At 41.8% G+C, this 18,335-nt stretch overlaps 5 non-coding genes across 5 annotated transcripts; 1 reads left to right on the plus strand and 4 right to left on the minus strand.

Annotated features, from left to right (window-relative positions):
* Positions 1-4,802: 4,802 nt before the first annotated feature.
* TRNAK-CUU (transfer RNA lysine (anticodon CUU)) lies at positions 4,803-4,875 on the minus strand. Its single transcript has one exon. It is a non-coding gene; the product is annotated as a tRNA-Lys (tRNA).
* A 7,997-nt stretch (positions 4,876-12,872) lies between these two features.
* On the minus strand, positions 12,873-12,945 carry TRNAK-CUU (transfer RNA lysine (anticodon CUU)). The gene has a single exon. It is a non-coding gene; the product is annotated as a tRNA-Lys (tRNA).
* A 3,302-nt stretch (positions 12,946-16,247) lies between these two features.
* TRNAK-CUU (transfer RNA lysine (anticodon CUU)) lies at positions 16,248-16,320 on the minus strand. Its single transcript has one exon. It is a non-coding gene; the product is annotated as a tRNA-Lys (tRNA).
* Positions 16,321-17,369: 1,049 nt separating this feature from the next.
* Positions 17,370-17,442, minus strand: TRNAK-CUU (transfer RNA lysine (anticodon CUU)). The gene has a single exon. It is a non-coding gene; the product is annotated as a tRNA-Lys (tRNA).
* Positions 17,443-17,598: 156 nt separating this feature from the next.
* On the plus strand, positions 17,599-17,669 carry TRNAC-GCA (transfer RNA cysteine (anticodon GCA)). The gene has a single exon. It is a non-coding gene; the product is annotated as a tRNA-Cys (tRNA).
* The last annotated feature ends 666 nt before the right edge of the window (positions 17,670-18,335 follow it).

An 18,335-nucleotide genomic window follows, 5' to 3' on the forward strand; every position in this document is an offset into this window, starting at 1 on the left:
CCTGCCATGAGGGAGGCATGGATCTGAAAAGGGAATAAACACCACCCAATGTTGTGCTCAAAGCAAATGACTCTTAGATTTGGAGTCTTATTCGCTATTGACTCAGATAGCTAGGCTTTTTTACAGTGTTATGGCATCATGGCAAGGCAAGGATTGCCCTTCAATTTATAAAACCAAAGCAAGGTTTCCACATTTAGTAGATCCTGAGATTCCTGCTTGGTTTCACACACTGATGTACACCTCTTTTAAGTTTCAAATAAAACACGTTTGGTTGTGTAGTGACAGAGATCTCGCCTGTAGAATTCTGGGAAAAAACACCGCCCAACGTGGGGCTCGAACCCACAACCCTGAGATTAAGAGTCTCATGCTCTACCGACTAAGCTAGCCAGGCTTGGTTACTGTTGTGTGACAAAAAGGCCACTCAAGCCAAGGAGTGCCCTACAAGCTATTAAAGTAGATCTAGGCTACCACATTCAGTACACTGAGATGCATGCTTGGTTTCACAAATTGAGGAAAATGGGTAAGTAACCGTGAAGTAAAATGTGAAGCATTGGTTGTTCAGTGGTAGAATTCTCGCCTGCCACGTGGGAGGCTCGGGTTTGATTCCCGGCCAATGCAGTACTCAAGTTTTACTGAAATTATGGTATATTTTGTTAAAGAGTGTCTGGCTCTTTGCATTTTGGTGGTGCAGGTAAAGAATTCCACATACAATAAATTAATGTTAGAATCTTGTGGTTAAGTGGTAGAATTCCCACCTGCCAAGAGAGAGGTCTGGATCTGAAAAGGGAATAAACACCAAACAAATGTTGTACTAAAAGCATATGACTATTAGCTTGGGAGTTTTATTTCTATTGACTAAGCTGGCCAGGCTTTGTTACAGTGTTGTAGCATCAAGGCAAGGCAACGCTTGCTCTTCAATCTACACTATTAAACCAAAGCAAAGTTTCCACATTCAGTAGATCCTGATATTCCTGCATGGTTTCACCCACTGATGTACACCTGAAACAGCGATATATTTTGTTAAAGAGTGCCTGGCTCTTTGCATTTTGGTGGTGCAGGTATAGAATTTAACATACAATGATTTAGTGGTAGAATATTGTGGTTTAGTGGTAGAATTCTCGCCTGCCATGAGGGAGGCATGGATCTGAAAAGGGAATAAACACCACCCAATGTTGTGCTCAAAGCAAATGACTCTTAGATTTGGAGTCTTATTCGCTATTGACTCAGATAGCTAGGCTTTTTTACAGTGTTATGGCATCATGGCAAGGCAAGGATTGCCCTTCAATTTATAAAACCAAAGCAAGGTTTCCACATTTAGTAGATCCTGAGATTCCTGCTTGGTTTCACACACTGATGTACACCTCTTTTAAGTTTCAAATAAAACACGTTTGGTTGTGTAGTGACAGAGATCTCGCCTGTAGAATTCTGGGAAAAAACACCGCCCAACGTGGGGCTCGAACCCACGACCCTGAGATTAAGAGTCTCATGCTCTACCGACTGAGCTAGCCAGGCTTGGTTACTGTGATGTGACAAAAAGGCCACTCAAGCCAAGGAGTGCCCTACAAGCTATTAAAGTAGATCTAGGCTACCACATTCAGTACACTGAGATGCATGCTTGGTTTCACACATTGAGGAAAATGGGTAAGTAACCGTGAAGTAAAATGTGAAGCATTGGTTGTTCAGTGGTAGAATTCTCGCCTGCCACGCGGTAGGCCCGGGTTCGATTCCCGGCCAATGCAGTACTCAAGTTTTACTGAAATTATGGTATATTTTGTTAAAGAGTGTCTGGCTCTTTGCATTTTGGTGGTGCAGGTATAGAATTCCACATACAATAAATTAATGGTAGAATCTTGTGGTTTAGTGGTAGAAATCCCACCTGCCAAGAGAGAGGTCTGGATCTGAAAAGGGAATAAACACCAAACAAATGTTGTTCTAAAAGCATATGACTCTTAGCTTGGGAGTTTTATTTCTATTGACTAAGCTGGCCAGGCTTTGTTACAGTGTTGTAGCATCAAGGCAAGGCAACGCTTGCTCTTCAATCTACACTATTAAACCAAAGCAAAGTTTCCACATTCAGTAGATCCTGATATTCCTGCATGGTTTCACCCACTGATGTACACCTGAAACAGTGATATATTTTGTTAAAGAGTGCCTGGCTCTTTGCATTTTGGTGGTGCAGGTATAGAATTCAACATACAATGATTTAGTGGTAGAATCTTGTGGTTTAGTGGTAGAATTCTCGCCTGCCATGAGGGAGGCATGGATCTGAAAAGGGAATAAACACCACCCAATGTTGTGCTCAAAGCAAATGACTCTTAGATTTGGAGTCTTATTCGCTATTGACTCAGATAGCTAGGCTTTTTTACAGTGTTATGGCATCATGGCAAGGCAAGGATTGCCCTTCAATTTATAAAACCAAAGCAAGGTTTCCACATTTAGTAGATCCTGAGATTCCTGCTTGGTTTCACACACTGATGTACACCTCTTTTAAGTTTCAAATAAAACATGTTTGGTTGTGTAGTGACAGAGATCTCGCCTGTAGAATTCTGGGAAAAAACACCGCCCAACGTGGGGCTCGAACCCACGACCCTGAGATTAAGAGTCTCATGCTCTACCGACTGAGCTAGCCAGGCTTGGTGACTGTGATTTGACAAAAAGGCCACTCAAGCCAAGGAGTGCCCTACAAGCTATTAAAGTAGATCTAGGCTACCACATTCAGTACACTGAGATGCATGCTTGGTTTCACACATTGAGGAAAATGGGTAAGTAACCGTGAAGTAAAATGTGAAGCATTGGTTGTTCAGTGGTAGAATTCTCGCCTGCCACGCGGGAGGCCCGGGTTCGATTCCCGTCCAATGCAGTACTCAAGTTTTACTGAAATTTTGGTATATTTTGTTAAAGAGTGTCTGGCTCTTTGCATTTTGGTGGTGCAGGTATAGAATTCCACATACAATAAATTAATGTTAGAGTCTTGTGGTTAAGTGGTAGAATTCCCACCTGCCAAGAGAGAGGTCTGGATCTGAAAAGGGAATAAACACCAAACAAATGTTGTACTAAAAGCATATGACTCTTAGCTTGGGACTTTTATTTCTATTGACTAAGCTGGCCAGGCTTTGTTACAGTGTTGTAGCATCAAGGCAAGGCAACGCTTGCTCTTCAATCTACACTATTAAACCAAAGCAAAGTTTCCACATTCAGTAGATCCTGATATTCCTGCATGGTTTCACCCACTGATGTACACCTGAAAAAGCGATATATTTTGTTAAAGAGTGCCTGGCTCTTTGCATTTTGGTGGTGCAGGCATAGAATTCAACATAAAATGATTTAGTGGTAGAATCTTGTGGTTTAGTGGTAGAATTCTCGCCTGCCATGAGGGAGGCATGGATCTGAAAAGGGAATAAACACCACCCAATGTTGTGCTCAAAGCAAATGACTCTTAGATTTGGAGTCTTATTCGCTATTGACTCAGATAGCTAGGCTTTTTTACAGTGTTATGGCATCATGGCAAGGCAAGGATTGCCCTTCAATCTATAAAACCAAAGCAAGGTTTCCACATTTAGTAGATCCTGAGATTCCTGCTTGGTTTCACACACTGATGTACACCTCTTTTAAGTTTCAAATAAAACACGTTTGGTTGTGTAGTGACAGAGATCTCGCCTGTAGAATTCTGGGAAAAAACACAGCTCAACGTGGGGCTCGAACCCACGACCCTGAGATTAAGAGTCTCATGCTCTACCGACTGAGCTAGTCAGGCTTGGTTACTGTTGTGTGACAAAAAGGCCACTCAAGCCAAGGAGTGCAATACAAGCTATTAAAGTAGATCTAGGCTACCACATTCAGTACACTGAGATGCATGCTTGGTTTCACACATTGAGGAAAATGGGTAAGTAACCTTGAAGTAAAATGTGAAGCATTGGTTGTTCAGTGGTAGAATTCTCGCCTGCCATGCAGGAGGCCCGGGTTCGATTCCCGGCCAATGCAGTACTCAAATTTTACTGAAATTATGGTATATTTTGTTAAAGAGTGTCTGGCTCTTTGGATTTTGGTGGTGCAGGTAAAGAATTCCACATACAATAAATTAATGTTAGAATATTGTGGTTAAGTGGTAGAATTCCCACCTGCCAAGAGAGAGGTCTGGATCTGAAAAGGGAATAAACACCAAACAAATGTTGTACTAAAAGCATATGACTCTTAGCTTGGGAGTTTTATTTCTATTGACTAAGCTGGCCAGGCTTTGTTACAGTGTTGTAGCATCAAGGCAAGGCAACGCTTGCTCTTCAATCTACACTATTAAACCAAAGCAAAGTTTCCACATTCAGTAGATCCTGATATTCCTTCATGGTTTCACCCACTGATGTACACCTGAAACAGCGATATATTTTGTTAAAGAGTGCCTGGCTCTTTGCATTTTGGTGGTGCAGGTATAGAATTTAACATACAATGATTTAGTGGTAGAATCTTGTGGTTTAGTGGTAGAATTCTCGCCTGCCATGAGGGAGGCATGGATCTGAAAAGGGAATAAACACCACCCAATGTTGTGCTCAAAGCAAATGACTCTTAGATTTGGAGTCTTATTCGCTATTGACTCAGATAGCTAGGCTTTTTTACAGTGTTATGGCATCATGGCAAGGCAAGGATTGCCCTTCAATTTATAAAACCAAAGCAAGGTTTCCACATTTAGTAGATCCTGAGACTCCTGCTTGGTTTCACACACTGATGTACACCTCTTTTAAGTTTCAAATAAAACACGTTTGGTTGTGTAGTGACAGAGATCTCGCCTGTAGAATTCTGGGAAAAAACACCGCCTAACGTGGGGCTCGAACCCACGACCCTGAGATTAAGAGTCTCATGCTCTACCGACTGAGCTAGCCAGGCTTGGTTACTGTGATGTGACAAATAGGCCACTCAAGCCAAGGAGTGCCCTACAAGCTATTAAAGTAGATCTAGGCTACCACATTCAGTACACTGAGATGCATGCTTGGTTTCACACATTGAGGAAAATGGGTAAGTAACCTTGAAGTAAAATGTGAAGCATTGGTTGTTCAGTGGTAGAATTCTCGCCTGCCACGCGGGAGGCCCGGGCTCGATTCCCGGACAATGCAGTACTCAAGTTTTACTGAAATTATGGTATATTTTGTTAAAGAGTGTCTGGCTCTTTGCATTTTGGTGGTGCAGGTAAAGAATTCCACATACAATAAATTAATGTTAGAATCTTGTGGTTAAGTGGTAGAATTCCCACCTGCCAAGAGAGAGGTCTGGATCTGAAAAGGGAATAAACACCAAACAAATGTTGTACTAAAAGCATATGACTCTTAGCTTGGGAGTTTTATTTCTATTGACTAAGCTGGCCAGGCTTTGTTACAGTGTTGTAGCATCAAGGCAAGGCAACGCTTGCTCTTCAATCTACACTATTAAACCAAAGCAAAGTTTCCACATTCAGTAGATCCTGATATTCCTGCATGGTTTCACCCACTGATGTACACCTGAAACAGCAATATATTTTGTTAAAGAGTGCCTGGCTCTTTGCATTTTGGTGGTGCAGGTATAGAATTTAACATACAATGATTTAGTGGTAGAATATTGTGGTTTAGTGGTAGAATTCTCGCCTGCCATGAGGGAGGCATGGATCTGAAAAGGGAATAAACACCACCCAATGTTGTGCTCAAAGCAAATGACTCTTAGATTTGGAGTCTTATTCGCTATTGACTCAGATAGCTAGGCTTTTTTACAGTGTTATGGCATCATGGCAAGGCAAGGATTGCCCTTCAATTTATAAAACCAAAGCAAGGTTTCCACATTTAGTAGATCCTGAGATTCCTGCTTGGTTTCACACACTGATGTACACCTCTTTTAAGTTTCAAATAAAACACGTTTGGTTGTGTAGTGACAGAGATCTCGCCTGTAGAATTCTGGGAAAAAACACAGCTCAACGTGGGGCTCGAACCCACGACCCTGAGATTAAGAGTCTCATGCTCTACCGACTGAGCTAGCCAGGCTTGGTTACTGTTGTGTGACAAAAAGGCCACTCAAGCCAAGGAGTGCCCTACAAACTATTAAAGTAGATCTAGGCTACCACATTCAGTACACTGAGATGCATGCTTGGTTTCACAAATTGAGGAAAATGGGTAAGTAACCGTGAAGTAAAATGTGAAGCATTGGTTGTTCAGTGGTAAAATTCTCGCCTGCCATGCGGGAGGCCCGGGTTCGATTCCCGGCCAATGCAGTACTCAAATTTTACTGAAATTATGGTATATTTTGTTAAAGAGTGTCTGGCTCTTTGCATTTTGGTGGTGCAGGTAAAGAATTCCACATACAATAAATTAATGTTAGAATCTTGTGTTTAAGTGGTAGAATTCCCACCTGCCAAGAGAGAGGTCTGGATCTGAAAAGGGAATAAACACCAAACAAATGTTGTACTAAAAGCATATGACTCTTAGCTTGGGAGTTTTATTTCTATTGACTAAGCTGGCCAGGCTTTGTTACAGTGTTGTAGCATCAAGGCAAGGCAACGCTTGCTCTTCAATCTACACTATTAAACCAAAGCAAAGTTTCCACATTCAGTAGATCCTGATATTCCTGCATGGTTTCACCCACTGATGTACACCTGAAACAGCAATATATTTTGTTAAAGAGTGCCTGGCTCTTTGCATTTTGGTGGTGCAGGTATAGAATTCAACATACAATGATTTAGTGGTAGAATCTTGTAGTTTAGTGGTAGAATTCTCGCCTGCTATGAGGGAGGCATGGATCTGAAAAGGGAATAAACACCACCCAATGTTGTGCTCAAAGCAAATGACTCTTAGATTTGGAGTCTTATTCGCTATTGACTCAGATAACTAGGCTTTTTTACAGTGTTATGGCATCATGGCAAGGCAAGGATTGCCCTTCAATCTATAAAACCAAAGCAAGGTTTCCACATTTAGTAGATCCTGAGATTCCTGCTTGGTTTCACACACTGATGTACACCTCTTTTAAGTTTCAAATAAAACACGTTTGGTTGTGTAGTGACAGAGATCTCGCCTGTAGAATTCTGGGAAAAAACACAGCTCAACGTGGGGCTCGAACCCACGACCCTGAGATTAAGAGTCTCATGCTCTACCGACTGAGCTAGTCAGGCTTGGTTACTGTTGTGTGACAAAAAGGCAACTCAAGCCAAGGAGTGCAATACAAGCTATTAAAGTAGATCTAGGCTACCACATTCAGTACACTGAGATGCATGCTTGGTTTCACAAATTGAGGAAAATGGGTAAGTAACCGTGAAGTAAAATGTGAAGCATTGGTTGTTCAGTGGTAGAATTCTCGCCTGCCATGCAGGAGGCCCGGGTTCGATTCCCGGCCAATGCAGTACTCAAATTTTACTGAAATTATGGTATATTTTGTTAAAGAGTGTCTGGCTCTTTGCATTTTGGTGGTGCAGGTAAAGAATTCCACATACAATAAATTAATGTTAGAATATTGTGGTTAAGTGGTAGAATTCCCACCTGCCAAGAGAGAGGTCTGGATCTGAAAAGGGAATAAACACCAAACAAATGTTGTACTAAAAGCATATGACTCTTAGCTTGGGAGTTTTATTTCTATTGACTAAGCTGGCCAGGCTTTGTTACAGTGTTGTAGCATCAAGGCAAGGCAACGCTTGCTCTTCAATCTACACTATTAAACCAAAGCAAAGTTTCCACATTCAGTAGATCCTGATATTCCTTCATGGTTTCACCCACTGATGTACACCTGAAACAGCGATATATTTTGTTAAAGAGTGCCTGGCTCTTTGCATTTTGGTGGTGCAGGTATAGAATTTAACATACAATGATTTAGTGGTAGAATCTTGTGGTTTAGTGGTAGAATTCTCGCCTGCCATGAGGGAGGCATGGATCTGAAAAGGGAATAAACACCACCCAATGTTGTGCTCAAAGCAAATGACTCTTAGATTTGGAGTCTTATTCGCTATTGACTCAGATAGCTAGGCTTTTTTACAGTGTTATGGCATCATGGCAAGGCAAGGATTGCCCTTCAATTTATAAAACCAAAGCAAGGTTTCCACATTTAGTTGATCCTGAGACTCCTGCTTGGTTTCACACACTGATGTACACCTCTTTTAAGTTTCAAATAAAACACGTTTGGTTGTGTAGTGACAGAGATCTCGCCTGTAGAATTCTGGGAAAAAACACCGCCTAACGTGGGGCTCGAACCCACGACTCTGAGATTAAGAGTCTCATGCTCTACCGACTGAGCTAGCCAGGCTTGGTTACTGTGATGTGACAAATAGGCCACTCAAGCCAAGGAGTGCCCTACAAGCTATTAAAGTAGATCTAGGCTACCACATTCAGTACACTGAGATGCATGCTTGGTTTCACACATTGAGGAAAATGGGTAAGTAACCTTGAAGTAAAATGTGAAGCATTGGTTGTTCAGTGGTAGAATTCTCGCCTGCCACGCGGGAGGCCCGGGCTCGATTCCCGGACAATGCAGTACTCAAGTTTTACTGAAATTATGGTATATTTTGTTAAAGAGTGTCTGGCTCTTTGCATTTTGGTGGTGCAGGTAAAGAATTCCACATACAATAAATTAATGTTAGAATCTTGTGGTTAAGTGGTAGAATTCCCACCTGCCAAGAGAGAGGTCTGGATCTGAAAAGGGAATAAACACCAAACAAATGTTGTACTAAAAGCATATGACTCTTAGCTTGGGAGTTTTATTTCTATTGACTAAGCTGGCCAGGCTTTGTTACAGTGTTGTAGCATCAAGGCAAGGCAACGCTTGCTCTTCAATCTACACTATTAAACCAAAGCAAAGTTTCCACATTCAGTAGATCCTGATATTCCTGCATGGTTTCACCCACTGATGTACACCTGAAACAGCAATATATTTTGTTAAAGAGTGCCTGGCTCTTTGCATTTTGGTGGTGCAGGTATAGAATTCAACATACAATGATTTAGTGGTAGAATCTTGTAGTTTAGTGGTAGAATTCTCGCCTGCTATGAGGGAGGCATGGATCTGAAAAGGGAATAAACACCACCCAATGTTGTGCTCAAAGCAAATGACTCTTAGATTTGGAGTCTTATTCGCTATTGACTCAGATAACTAGGCTTTTTTACAGTGTTATGGCATCATGGCAAGGCAAGGATTGCCCTTCAATCTATAAAACCAAAGCAAGGTTTCCACATTTAGTAGATCCTGAGATTCCTGCTTGGTTTCACACACTGATGTACACCACTTTTAAGTTTCAAATAAAACACGTTTGGTTGTGTAGTGACAGAGATCTCGCCTGTAGAATTCTGGGAAAAAACACAGCTCAACGTGGGGCTCGAACCCACGACCCTGAGATTAAGAGTCTCATGCTCTACCGACTGAGCTAGCCAGGCTTGGTTACTGTTGTGTGACAAAAAGGCCACTCAAGCCAAGGAGTGCCCTACAAACTATTAAAGTAGATCTAGGCTACCACATTCAGTACACTGAGATGCATGCTTGGTTTCACAAATTGAGGAAAATGGGTAAGTAACCGTGAAGTAAAATGTGAAGCATTGGTTGTTCAGTGGTAAAATTCTCGCCTGCCATGCGGGAGGCCCGGGTTCGATTCCCGGCCAATGCAGTACTCAAATTTTACTGAAATTATGGTATATTTTGTTAAAGAGTGTCTGGCTCTTTGCATTTTGGTGGTGCAGGTAAAGAATTCCACATACAATAAATTAATGTTAGAATCTTGTGGTTAAGTGGTAGAATTCCCACCTGCCAAGAGAGAGGTCTGGATCTGAAAAGGGAATAAACACCAAACAAATGTTGTACTAAAAGCATATGACTCTTAGCTTGGGAGTTTTATTTCTATTGACTAAGCTGGCCAGGCTTTGTTACAGTGTTGTAGCATCAAGGCAAGGCAACGCTTGCTCTTCAATCTACACTATTAAACCAAAGCAAAGTTTCCACATTCAGTAGATCCTGATATTCCTGCATGGTTTCACCCACTGATGTACACCTGAAACAGCGATATATTTTGTTAAAGAGTGCCTGGCTCTTTGCATTTTGGTGGTGCAGGTATAGAATTTAACATACAATGATTTAGTGGTAGAATCTTGTGGTTTAGTGGTAGAATTCTCGCCTGCCATGAGGGAGGCATGGATCTGAAAAGGGAATAAACACCACCCAATGTTGTGCTCAAAGCAAATGACTCTTAGATTTGGAGTCTTATTCGCTATTGACTCAGATAGCTAGGCTTTTTTACAGTGTTATGGCATCATGGCAAGGCAAGGATTGCCCTTCAATTTATAAAACCAAAGCAAGGTTTCCACATTTAGTAGATCCTGAGATTCCTGCTTGGTTTCACACACTGATGTACACCTCTTTTAAGTTTCAAATAAAACACGTTTGGTTGTGTAGTGACAGAGATCTCGCCTGTAGAATTCTGGGAAAAAACACCGCCCAACGTGGGGCTCGAACCCACGACCCTGAGATTAAGAGTCTCATGCTCTACCGACTGAGCTAGCCAGGCTTGGTTACTGAGATGTGACAAAAAGGCCACTCAAGCCAAGGAGTGCCCTACAAGCTATTAAAGTAGATCTAGGCTACCACATTCAGTACACTGAGATGCATGCTTGGTTTCACACATTGAGGAAAATGGGTAAGTAACCTTGAAGTAAAATGTGAAGCATTGGTTGTTCAGTGGTAGAATTCTCGCCTGCCACGCGTGAGGCCCGGGCTCGATTCCCGGACAATGCAGTACTCAAGTTTTACTGAAATTATGGTATATTTTGTTAAAGAGTGGCTGGCTCTTTGCATTTTGGTGGTGTAGGTAAAGAATTCCACATACAATAAATTAATGGTAGAATCTTGTGGTTTAGTGGTAGAATTCCCACCTGCCAAGAGAGAGGTCTGGATCTGAAAAGGGAATAAACACCAAACAAATGTTGTACTAAAAGCATATGACTCTTAGCTTGGGAGTTTTATTTCTATTGACTAAGCTGGCCAGGCTTTGTTACAGTGTTGTAGCATCAAGGCAAGGCAACGCTTGCTCTTCAATCTACACTATTAAACCAAAGCAAAGTTTCCACATTCAGTAGATCCTGATATTCCTGCATGGTTTCACCCACTGATGTACACCTGAAACAGCGATATATTTTGTTAAAGAGTGCCTGGCTCTTTGCATTTTGGTGGTGCAGGTATAGAATTTAACATACAATGATTTAGTGGTAGAATCTTGTGGTTTAGTGGTAGAATTCTCACCTGCCATGAGGGAGGCATGGATCTGAAAAGGGAATAAACACCACCCAATGTTGTGCTCAAAGCAAATGACTCTTAGATTTGGAGTCTTATTCGCTATTGACTCAGATAGCTAGGCTTTTTTACAGTGTTATGGCATCATGGAAAGTCAAGGATTGCCCTTCAATCTATAAAACCAAAGCAAGGTTTCCACATTTAGTAGATCCTGAGATTCCTGCTTGGTTTCACACACTGATGTACACCTCTTTTAAGTTTCGGTACTTATGTAATATCTGGGCTCCCGTTTTTCTTATGAGACCGCGTCCCCTCGCGGGGCTCGCTGCGCTCGCCACGCTTCGGGCACGGTGGCTCGCTGCGCTCGCCACACTATATAAAATCAACTCCATGCGGAATTGGATAGTAGGGGTATGAAAAAATGGGGTGCATTTAACATGGGAGCCCAGATAATACATAAGTACCTAAGTTTCAAATAAAACACGTTTGGTTGTGTAGTGAAAGAGATCTCGCCTGTAGAATTCTGGGAAAAAACACCGCCCAACGTGGGGCTCGAACCAATGACCCTGAGATTAAGAGTCTCATGCTCTACCGACTGAGCTAGCCAGGCTTGGTTACCGTGATTTGACAAAAAGGCCACTCATGCCAAGGAGTGCAATACAAGCTATTAAAGTAGATCTAGGCTACCACATTCAGTACACTGAGATGCATGCTTGGTTTCACACATTGAGGAAAATGGGTAAGTAACCGTGAAGTAAAATGTGAAGCAAAATGTGAAGCATTGGTTGTTCAGTGGTAGAATTCTCGCCTGCCACGCGGGAGGCCCGGGTTTGATTCCCGGCCAATGCAGTACTCAAGTTTTACTGAAATTATGGTATATTTTGTTAAAGAGTGTCTGGCTCTTTGCATTTTGGTGGTGCAGGTAAAGAATTCCACATACAATAAATTAATGTTAGAATCTTGTGGTTAAGTGGTAGAATTCCCACCTGCCAAGAGAGAGGTCTGGATCTGAAAAGGGAATAAACACCAAACAAATGTTGTACTAAAAGCATATGACTCTTAGCTTGGGAGTTTTATTTCTATTGACTAAGCTGGCCAGGCTTTGTTACAGTGTTGTAGCATCAAGGCAAGGCAACGCTTGCTCTTCAATCTACACTATTAAACCAAAGCAAAGTTTCCACATTCAGTAGATCCTGATATTCCTGCATGGTTTCACCCACTGATGTACACCTGAAAAAGCGATATATTTTGTTAAAGAGTGCCTGGCTCTTTGCATTTTGGTGGTGCAGGTATAGAATTCAACATACAATGATTTAGTGGTAGAATCTTGTGGTTTAGTGGTAGAATTCTCGCCTGCCATGAGGGAGGCATGGATCTGAAAAGGGAATAAACACCACCCAATGTTGTGCTCAAAGCAAATGACTCTTAGATTTGGAGTCTTATTCGCTATTGACTCAGATAGCTAGGCTTTTTTACAGTGTTATGGCATCATGGCAAGGCAAGGATTGCCCTTCAACCTATAAAACCAAAGAAAGGTTTCCACATTTAGTAGATCCTGAGATTCCTGCTTGGTTTCACACACTGATGTACACCTCTTTTAAGTTTCAAATAAAACACGTTTGGTTGTGTAGTGACAGAGATCTCGCCTGTAGAATTCTGGGAAAAAACACTGCCCAACGTGGGGCTCGAACCCACGACCCTGAGATTAAGAGTCTCATGCTCTACCGACTGAGCTAGCCAGGCTTGGTTACTGTGATTTGACAAAAAGGCCACTCATGCCAAGGAGTGCAATACAAGCTATTAAAGTAGATCTAGGCTACCACATTCAGTACACTGAGATGCATGCTTGGTTTCACACATTGAGGAAAATGGGTAAGTAACCGTGAAGTAAAATGTGAAGCAAAATGTGAAGCATTGGTTGTTCAGTGGTAGAATTCTCGCCTGCCACGCGGGAGGCCCGGGTTCGATTCCCGGCCAATGCAGTACTCAAGTTTTACTGAAATTATGGTATATTTTGTTAAAGAGTGTCTGGCTCTTTGCATTTTGGTGGTGCAGGTAAAGAATTCCACATACAATAAATTAATGTTAGAATCTTGTGGTTAAGTGGTAGAATTCCCACCTGCCAAGAGAGAGGTCTGGATCTGAAAAGGGAATAAACACCAAACAAATGTTGTACTAAAAGCATATGACTCTTAGCTTGGGAGTTTTATTTCTATTGACTAAGCTGGCCAGGCTTTGTTACAGTGTTGTAGCATCAAGGCAAGGCAACGCTTGCTCTTCAATCTACACTATTAAACCAAAGCAAAGTTTCCACATTCAGTAGATCCTGATATTCCTGCATGGTTTCACCCACTGATGTACACCTGAAAAAGCGATATATTTTGTTAAAGAGTGCCTGGCTCTTTGCATTTTGGTGGTGCAGGTATAGAATTCAACATACAATGATTTAGTGGTAGAATCTTGTGGTTTAGTGGTAGAATTCTCGCCTGCCATGAGGGAGGCATGGATCTGAAAAGGGAATAAACACCACCCAATGTTGTGCTCAAAGCAAATGACTCTTAGATTTGGAGTCTTATTCGCTATTGACTCAGATAGCTAGGCTTTTTTACAGTGTTATGGCATCATGGCAAGGCAAGGATTGCCCTTCAATCTATAAAACCAAAGCAAGGTTTCCACATTTAGTAGATCCTGAGATTCCTGCTTGGTTTCACACACTGATGTACACCTCTTTTAAGTTTCAAATAAAACACGTTTGGTTGTGTAGTGACAGAGATCTCGCCTGTAGAATTCTGGGAAAAAACACCGCCCAACGTGGGGCTCGAACCCACGACCCTGAGATTAAGAGTCTCATGCTCTACCGACTGAGCTAGCCAGGCTTGGTTACTGTTTTGTGACAAAAAGGCCACTCAAGCCAAGGAGTGCCCTACAAGCTATTAAAGTAGATCTAGGCTACCACATTCAGTACACTGAGATGCATGCTTGGTTTCACAAATTGAGGAAAATGGGTAAGTAACCGTGAAGTAAAATGTGAAGCATTGGTTGTTCAGTGGTAGAATTCTCGCCTGCCACGCGGGAGGCCCGGGTTCGATTCCCGGCCAATGCAGTACTCAAGTTTTACTGAAATTATGGTATATTTTGTTAAAGAGTGTCTGGCTCTTTGCATTTTGGTGGTGCAGGTAAAGAATTCCACATACAATAAATTAATGTTAGAATCTTGTGGTTAAGTGGTAGAATTCCCACCTGCCAAGAGAGAGGTCTGGATCTGAAAAGGGAATAAACACCAAACAAATGTTGTACTAAAAGCATATGACTCTTAGCTTGGGAGTTTTATTTCTATTGACTAAGCTGGCCAGGCTTTGTTACAGTGTTGTAGCATCAAGGCAAGGCAACGCTTGCTCTTCAATCTACACTATTAAACCAAAGCAAAGTTTCCACATTCAGTAGATCCTGATATTCCTGCATGGTTTCACCCACTGATGTACACCTGAAAAAGCGATATATTTTGTTAAAGAGTGCCTGGCTCTTTGCATTTTGGTGGTGCAGGTATAGAATTCAACATACAATGATTTAGTGGTAGAATCTTGTGGTTTAGTGGTAGAATTCTCGCCTGCCATGAGGGAGGCATGGATCTGAAAAGGGAATAAACACCACCCAATGTTGTGCTCAAAGCAAATGACTCTTAGATTTGGAGTCTTATTCGCTATTGACTCAGATAGCTAGGCTTTTTTACAGTGTTATGGCATCATGGCAAGGCAAGGATTGCCCTTCAACCTATAAAACCAAAGAAAGGTTTCCACATTTAGTAGATCCTGAGATTCCTGCTTGGTTTCACACACTGATGTACACCTCTTTTAAGTTTCAAATAAAACAGGTTTGGTTGTGTAGTGACAGAGATCTCGCCTGTAGAATTCTGGGAAAAAACACCGCCCAACGTGGGGCTCGAACCCACGACCCTGAGATTAAGAGTCTCATGCTCTACCGACTGAGCTAGCCAGGCTTGGCTACTGTTTTGTGACAAAAAGGCCACTCAAGCCAAGGAGTGCCCTACAAGCTATTAAAGTAGATCTAGGCTACCACATTCAGTACACTGAGATGCATGCTTGGTTTCACAAATTGAGGAAAATGGGTAAGTAACCGTGAAGTAAAATGTGAAGCATTGGTTGTTCAGTGGTAGAATTCTCACCTGCCACGCGGGAGGCCCGGGTTCGATTCCCGGCCAATGCAGTACTCAAGTTTTACTGAAATTATGGTATATTTTGTTAAAAAGTGTCTGGCTCTTTGCATTTTGGTGGTGCAGGTAAAGAATTCCACATACAATAAATTAATGTTAGAATCTTGTGGTTAAGTGGTAGAATTCCCACCTGCCAAGAGAGAGGTCTGGATCTGAAAAGAGAATAAACACCAAACAAATGTTGTACTAAAAGCATATGACTCTTATCTTGGGAGTTTTATTTCTATTGACTAAGCTGGCCAGGCTTTGTTACAGTGTTGTAGCATCAAGGCAAGGCAACGCTTGCTCTTCAATCTACACTATTAAACCAAAGCAAAGTTTCCACATTCAGTAGATCCTGATATTCCTGCATGGTTTCACCCACTGATGTACACCTGAAAAAGCGATATATTTTGTTAAAGAGTGCCTGGCTCTTTGCATTTTGGTGGTGCAGGTATAGAATTCAACATACAATGATTTAGTGGTAGAATCTTGTGGTTTAGTGGTAGAATTCTCGCCTGCCATGAGGGAGGCATGGATCTGAAAAGGGAATAAACACCACCCAATGTTGTGCTCAAAGCAAATGACTCTTAGATTTGGAGTCTTATTCGCTATTGACTCAGATAGCTAGGCTTTTTTACAGTGTTATGGCATCATGGCAAGGCAAGGATTGCCCTTCAACCTATAAAACCAAAGAAAGGTTTCCACATTTAGTAGATCCTGAGATTCCTGCTTGGTTTCACACACTGATGTACACCTCTTTTAAGTTTCAAATAAAACACGTTTGGTTGTGTAGTGACAGAGATCTCGCCTGTAGAATTCTGGGAAAAAACACTGCCCAACGTGGGGCTCGAACCCACGACCCTGAGATTAAGAGTCTCATGCTCTACCGACTGAGCTAGCCAGGCTTGGTTACTGTGATTTGACAAAAAGGCCACTCAAGCCAAGGAGTGCAATACAGGCTATTAAAGTAGATCTAGGCTACCACATTCAGTACACTGAGATGCATGCTTGGTTTCACAAATTGAGGAAAATGGGTAAGTAACCGTGAAGTAAAATGTAAAGCATTGTTTGTTCAGTGGTAGAATTCTCGCCTGCCACGCAGGAAGGCCCGGGTTTGATTCCCGGCCAATGCAGTACTCAAGTTTTACTGAAATTATGGTATATTTTGTTAAAGAGTGTCTGGCTCTTTGCATTTTGGTGGTGCAGGTAAAGAATTCCACATACAATAAATTAATGTTAGAATCTTGTGGTTAAGTGGTAGAATTCCCACCTGCCAAGAGAGAGGTCTGGATCTGAAAAGGGAATAAACACCAAACAAATGTTGTACTAAAAGCATATGACTATTAGCTTGGGAGTTTTATTTCTATTGACTAAGCTGGCCAGGCTTTGTTACAGTGTTGTAGCATCAAGGCAAGGCAACGCTTGCTCTTCAATCTACACTATTAAACCAAAGCAAAGTTTCCACATTCAGTAGATCCTGATATTCCTGCATGGTTTCACCCACTGATGTACACCTGAAACAGCGATATATTTTGTTAAAGAGTGCCTGGCTCTTTGCATTTTGGTGGTGCAGGTATAGAATTTAACATACAATGATTTAGTGGTAGAATCTTGTGGTTTAGTGGTAGAATTCTCGCCTGCCATGAGGGAGGCATGGATCTGAAAAGGGAATAAACACCACCCAATGTTGTGCTCAAAGCAAATGACTCTTAGATTTGGAGTCTTATTCGCTATTGACTCAGATAGCCAGGCTTTTTTACAGTGTTATGGCATCATGGCAAGGCAAGGATTGCCCTTCAATTTATAAAACCAAAGCAAGGTTTCCACATTTAGTAGATCCTGAGATTCCTGCTTGGTTTCACACACTGATGTACACCTCTTTTAAGTTTCAAATAAAACACGTTTGGTTGTGTAGTGACAGAGATCTCGCCTGTAGAATTCTGGGAAAAAACACTGCCCAACGTGGGGCTCGAACCCACGACCCTGAGATTAAGAGTCTCATGCTCTACCGACTGAGCTAGCCAGGCTTGGTTACTGTTGTGTGACAAAAAGGCCACTCAAGCCAAGGAGTGCAATACAAGCTATTAAAGTAGATCTCGGCTACCGCATTCAGTACACTGAGATGCATGCTTGGTTTCACACATTGAGGAAAATGGGTAAGTAACCATGAAGTAAAATGTGAAGCATTGGTTGTTCAGTGGTAGAATTCTCGCCTGCAACGCGGGAGGCCCGGGTTCAATTCCCGGCCAATGCAGTACTCAAGTTTTACTGAAATTATGGTATATTTTGTTAAAGAGTGTCTGGCTCTTTGCATTTTGGTGGTGCAGGTATAGAATTCCACATACAATAAATTAATGTTAGAATCTTGTGGTTTAGTGGTAGAATTCCCACCTGCCAAGAGAGAGGTTTGGATCTGAAAAGGGAATAAACACCAAACAAATGTTGTACTAAAAGCATATGACTCTTAGCTTGGGAGTTTTATTTCTATTGACTAAGCTGGCCAGGCTTTGTTACAGTGTTGTAGCATCAAGGCAAGGCAACGCTTGCTCTTCAATCTACACTATTAAACCAAAGCAAAGTTTCCACATTCAGTAGATCCTGATATTCCTGCATGGTTTCACCCACTGATGTACACCTGAAACAGCGATATATTTTGTTAAATAGTGCATGGCTCTTTGCATTTTGGTGGTGCAGGCATAGAATTCAACATACAATGATTTAGTGGTAGAATCTTGTGGTTTAGTGGTAGAATTCTCGCCTGCCATGAGGGAGGCATGGATCTGAAAAGGGAATAAACACCACCCAATGTTGTGCTCAAAGCAAATGACTCTTAGATTTGGAGTCTTATTCGCTATTGACTCAGATAGCTAGGCTTTTTTACAGTGTTATGGCATCATGGCAAGGCAAGGATTGCCCTTCA

Source organism: Crinia signifera, unplaced genomic scaffold (genome assembly GCF_055691185.1).
Source record: "Crinia signifera unplaced genomic scaffold, ASM5569118v1 HAP2_SCAFFOLD_74, whole genome shotgun sequence".
Lineage (NCBI taxonomy): Eukaryota > Metazoa > Chordata > Amphibia > Anura > Myobatrachidae > Crinia > Crinia signifera.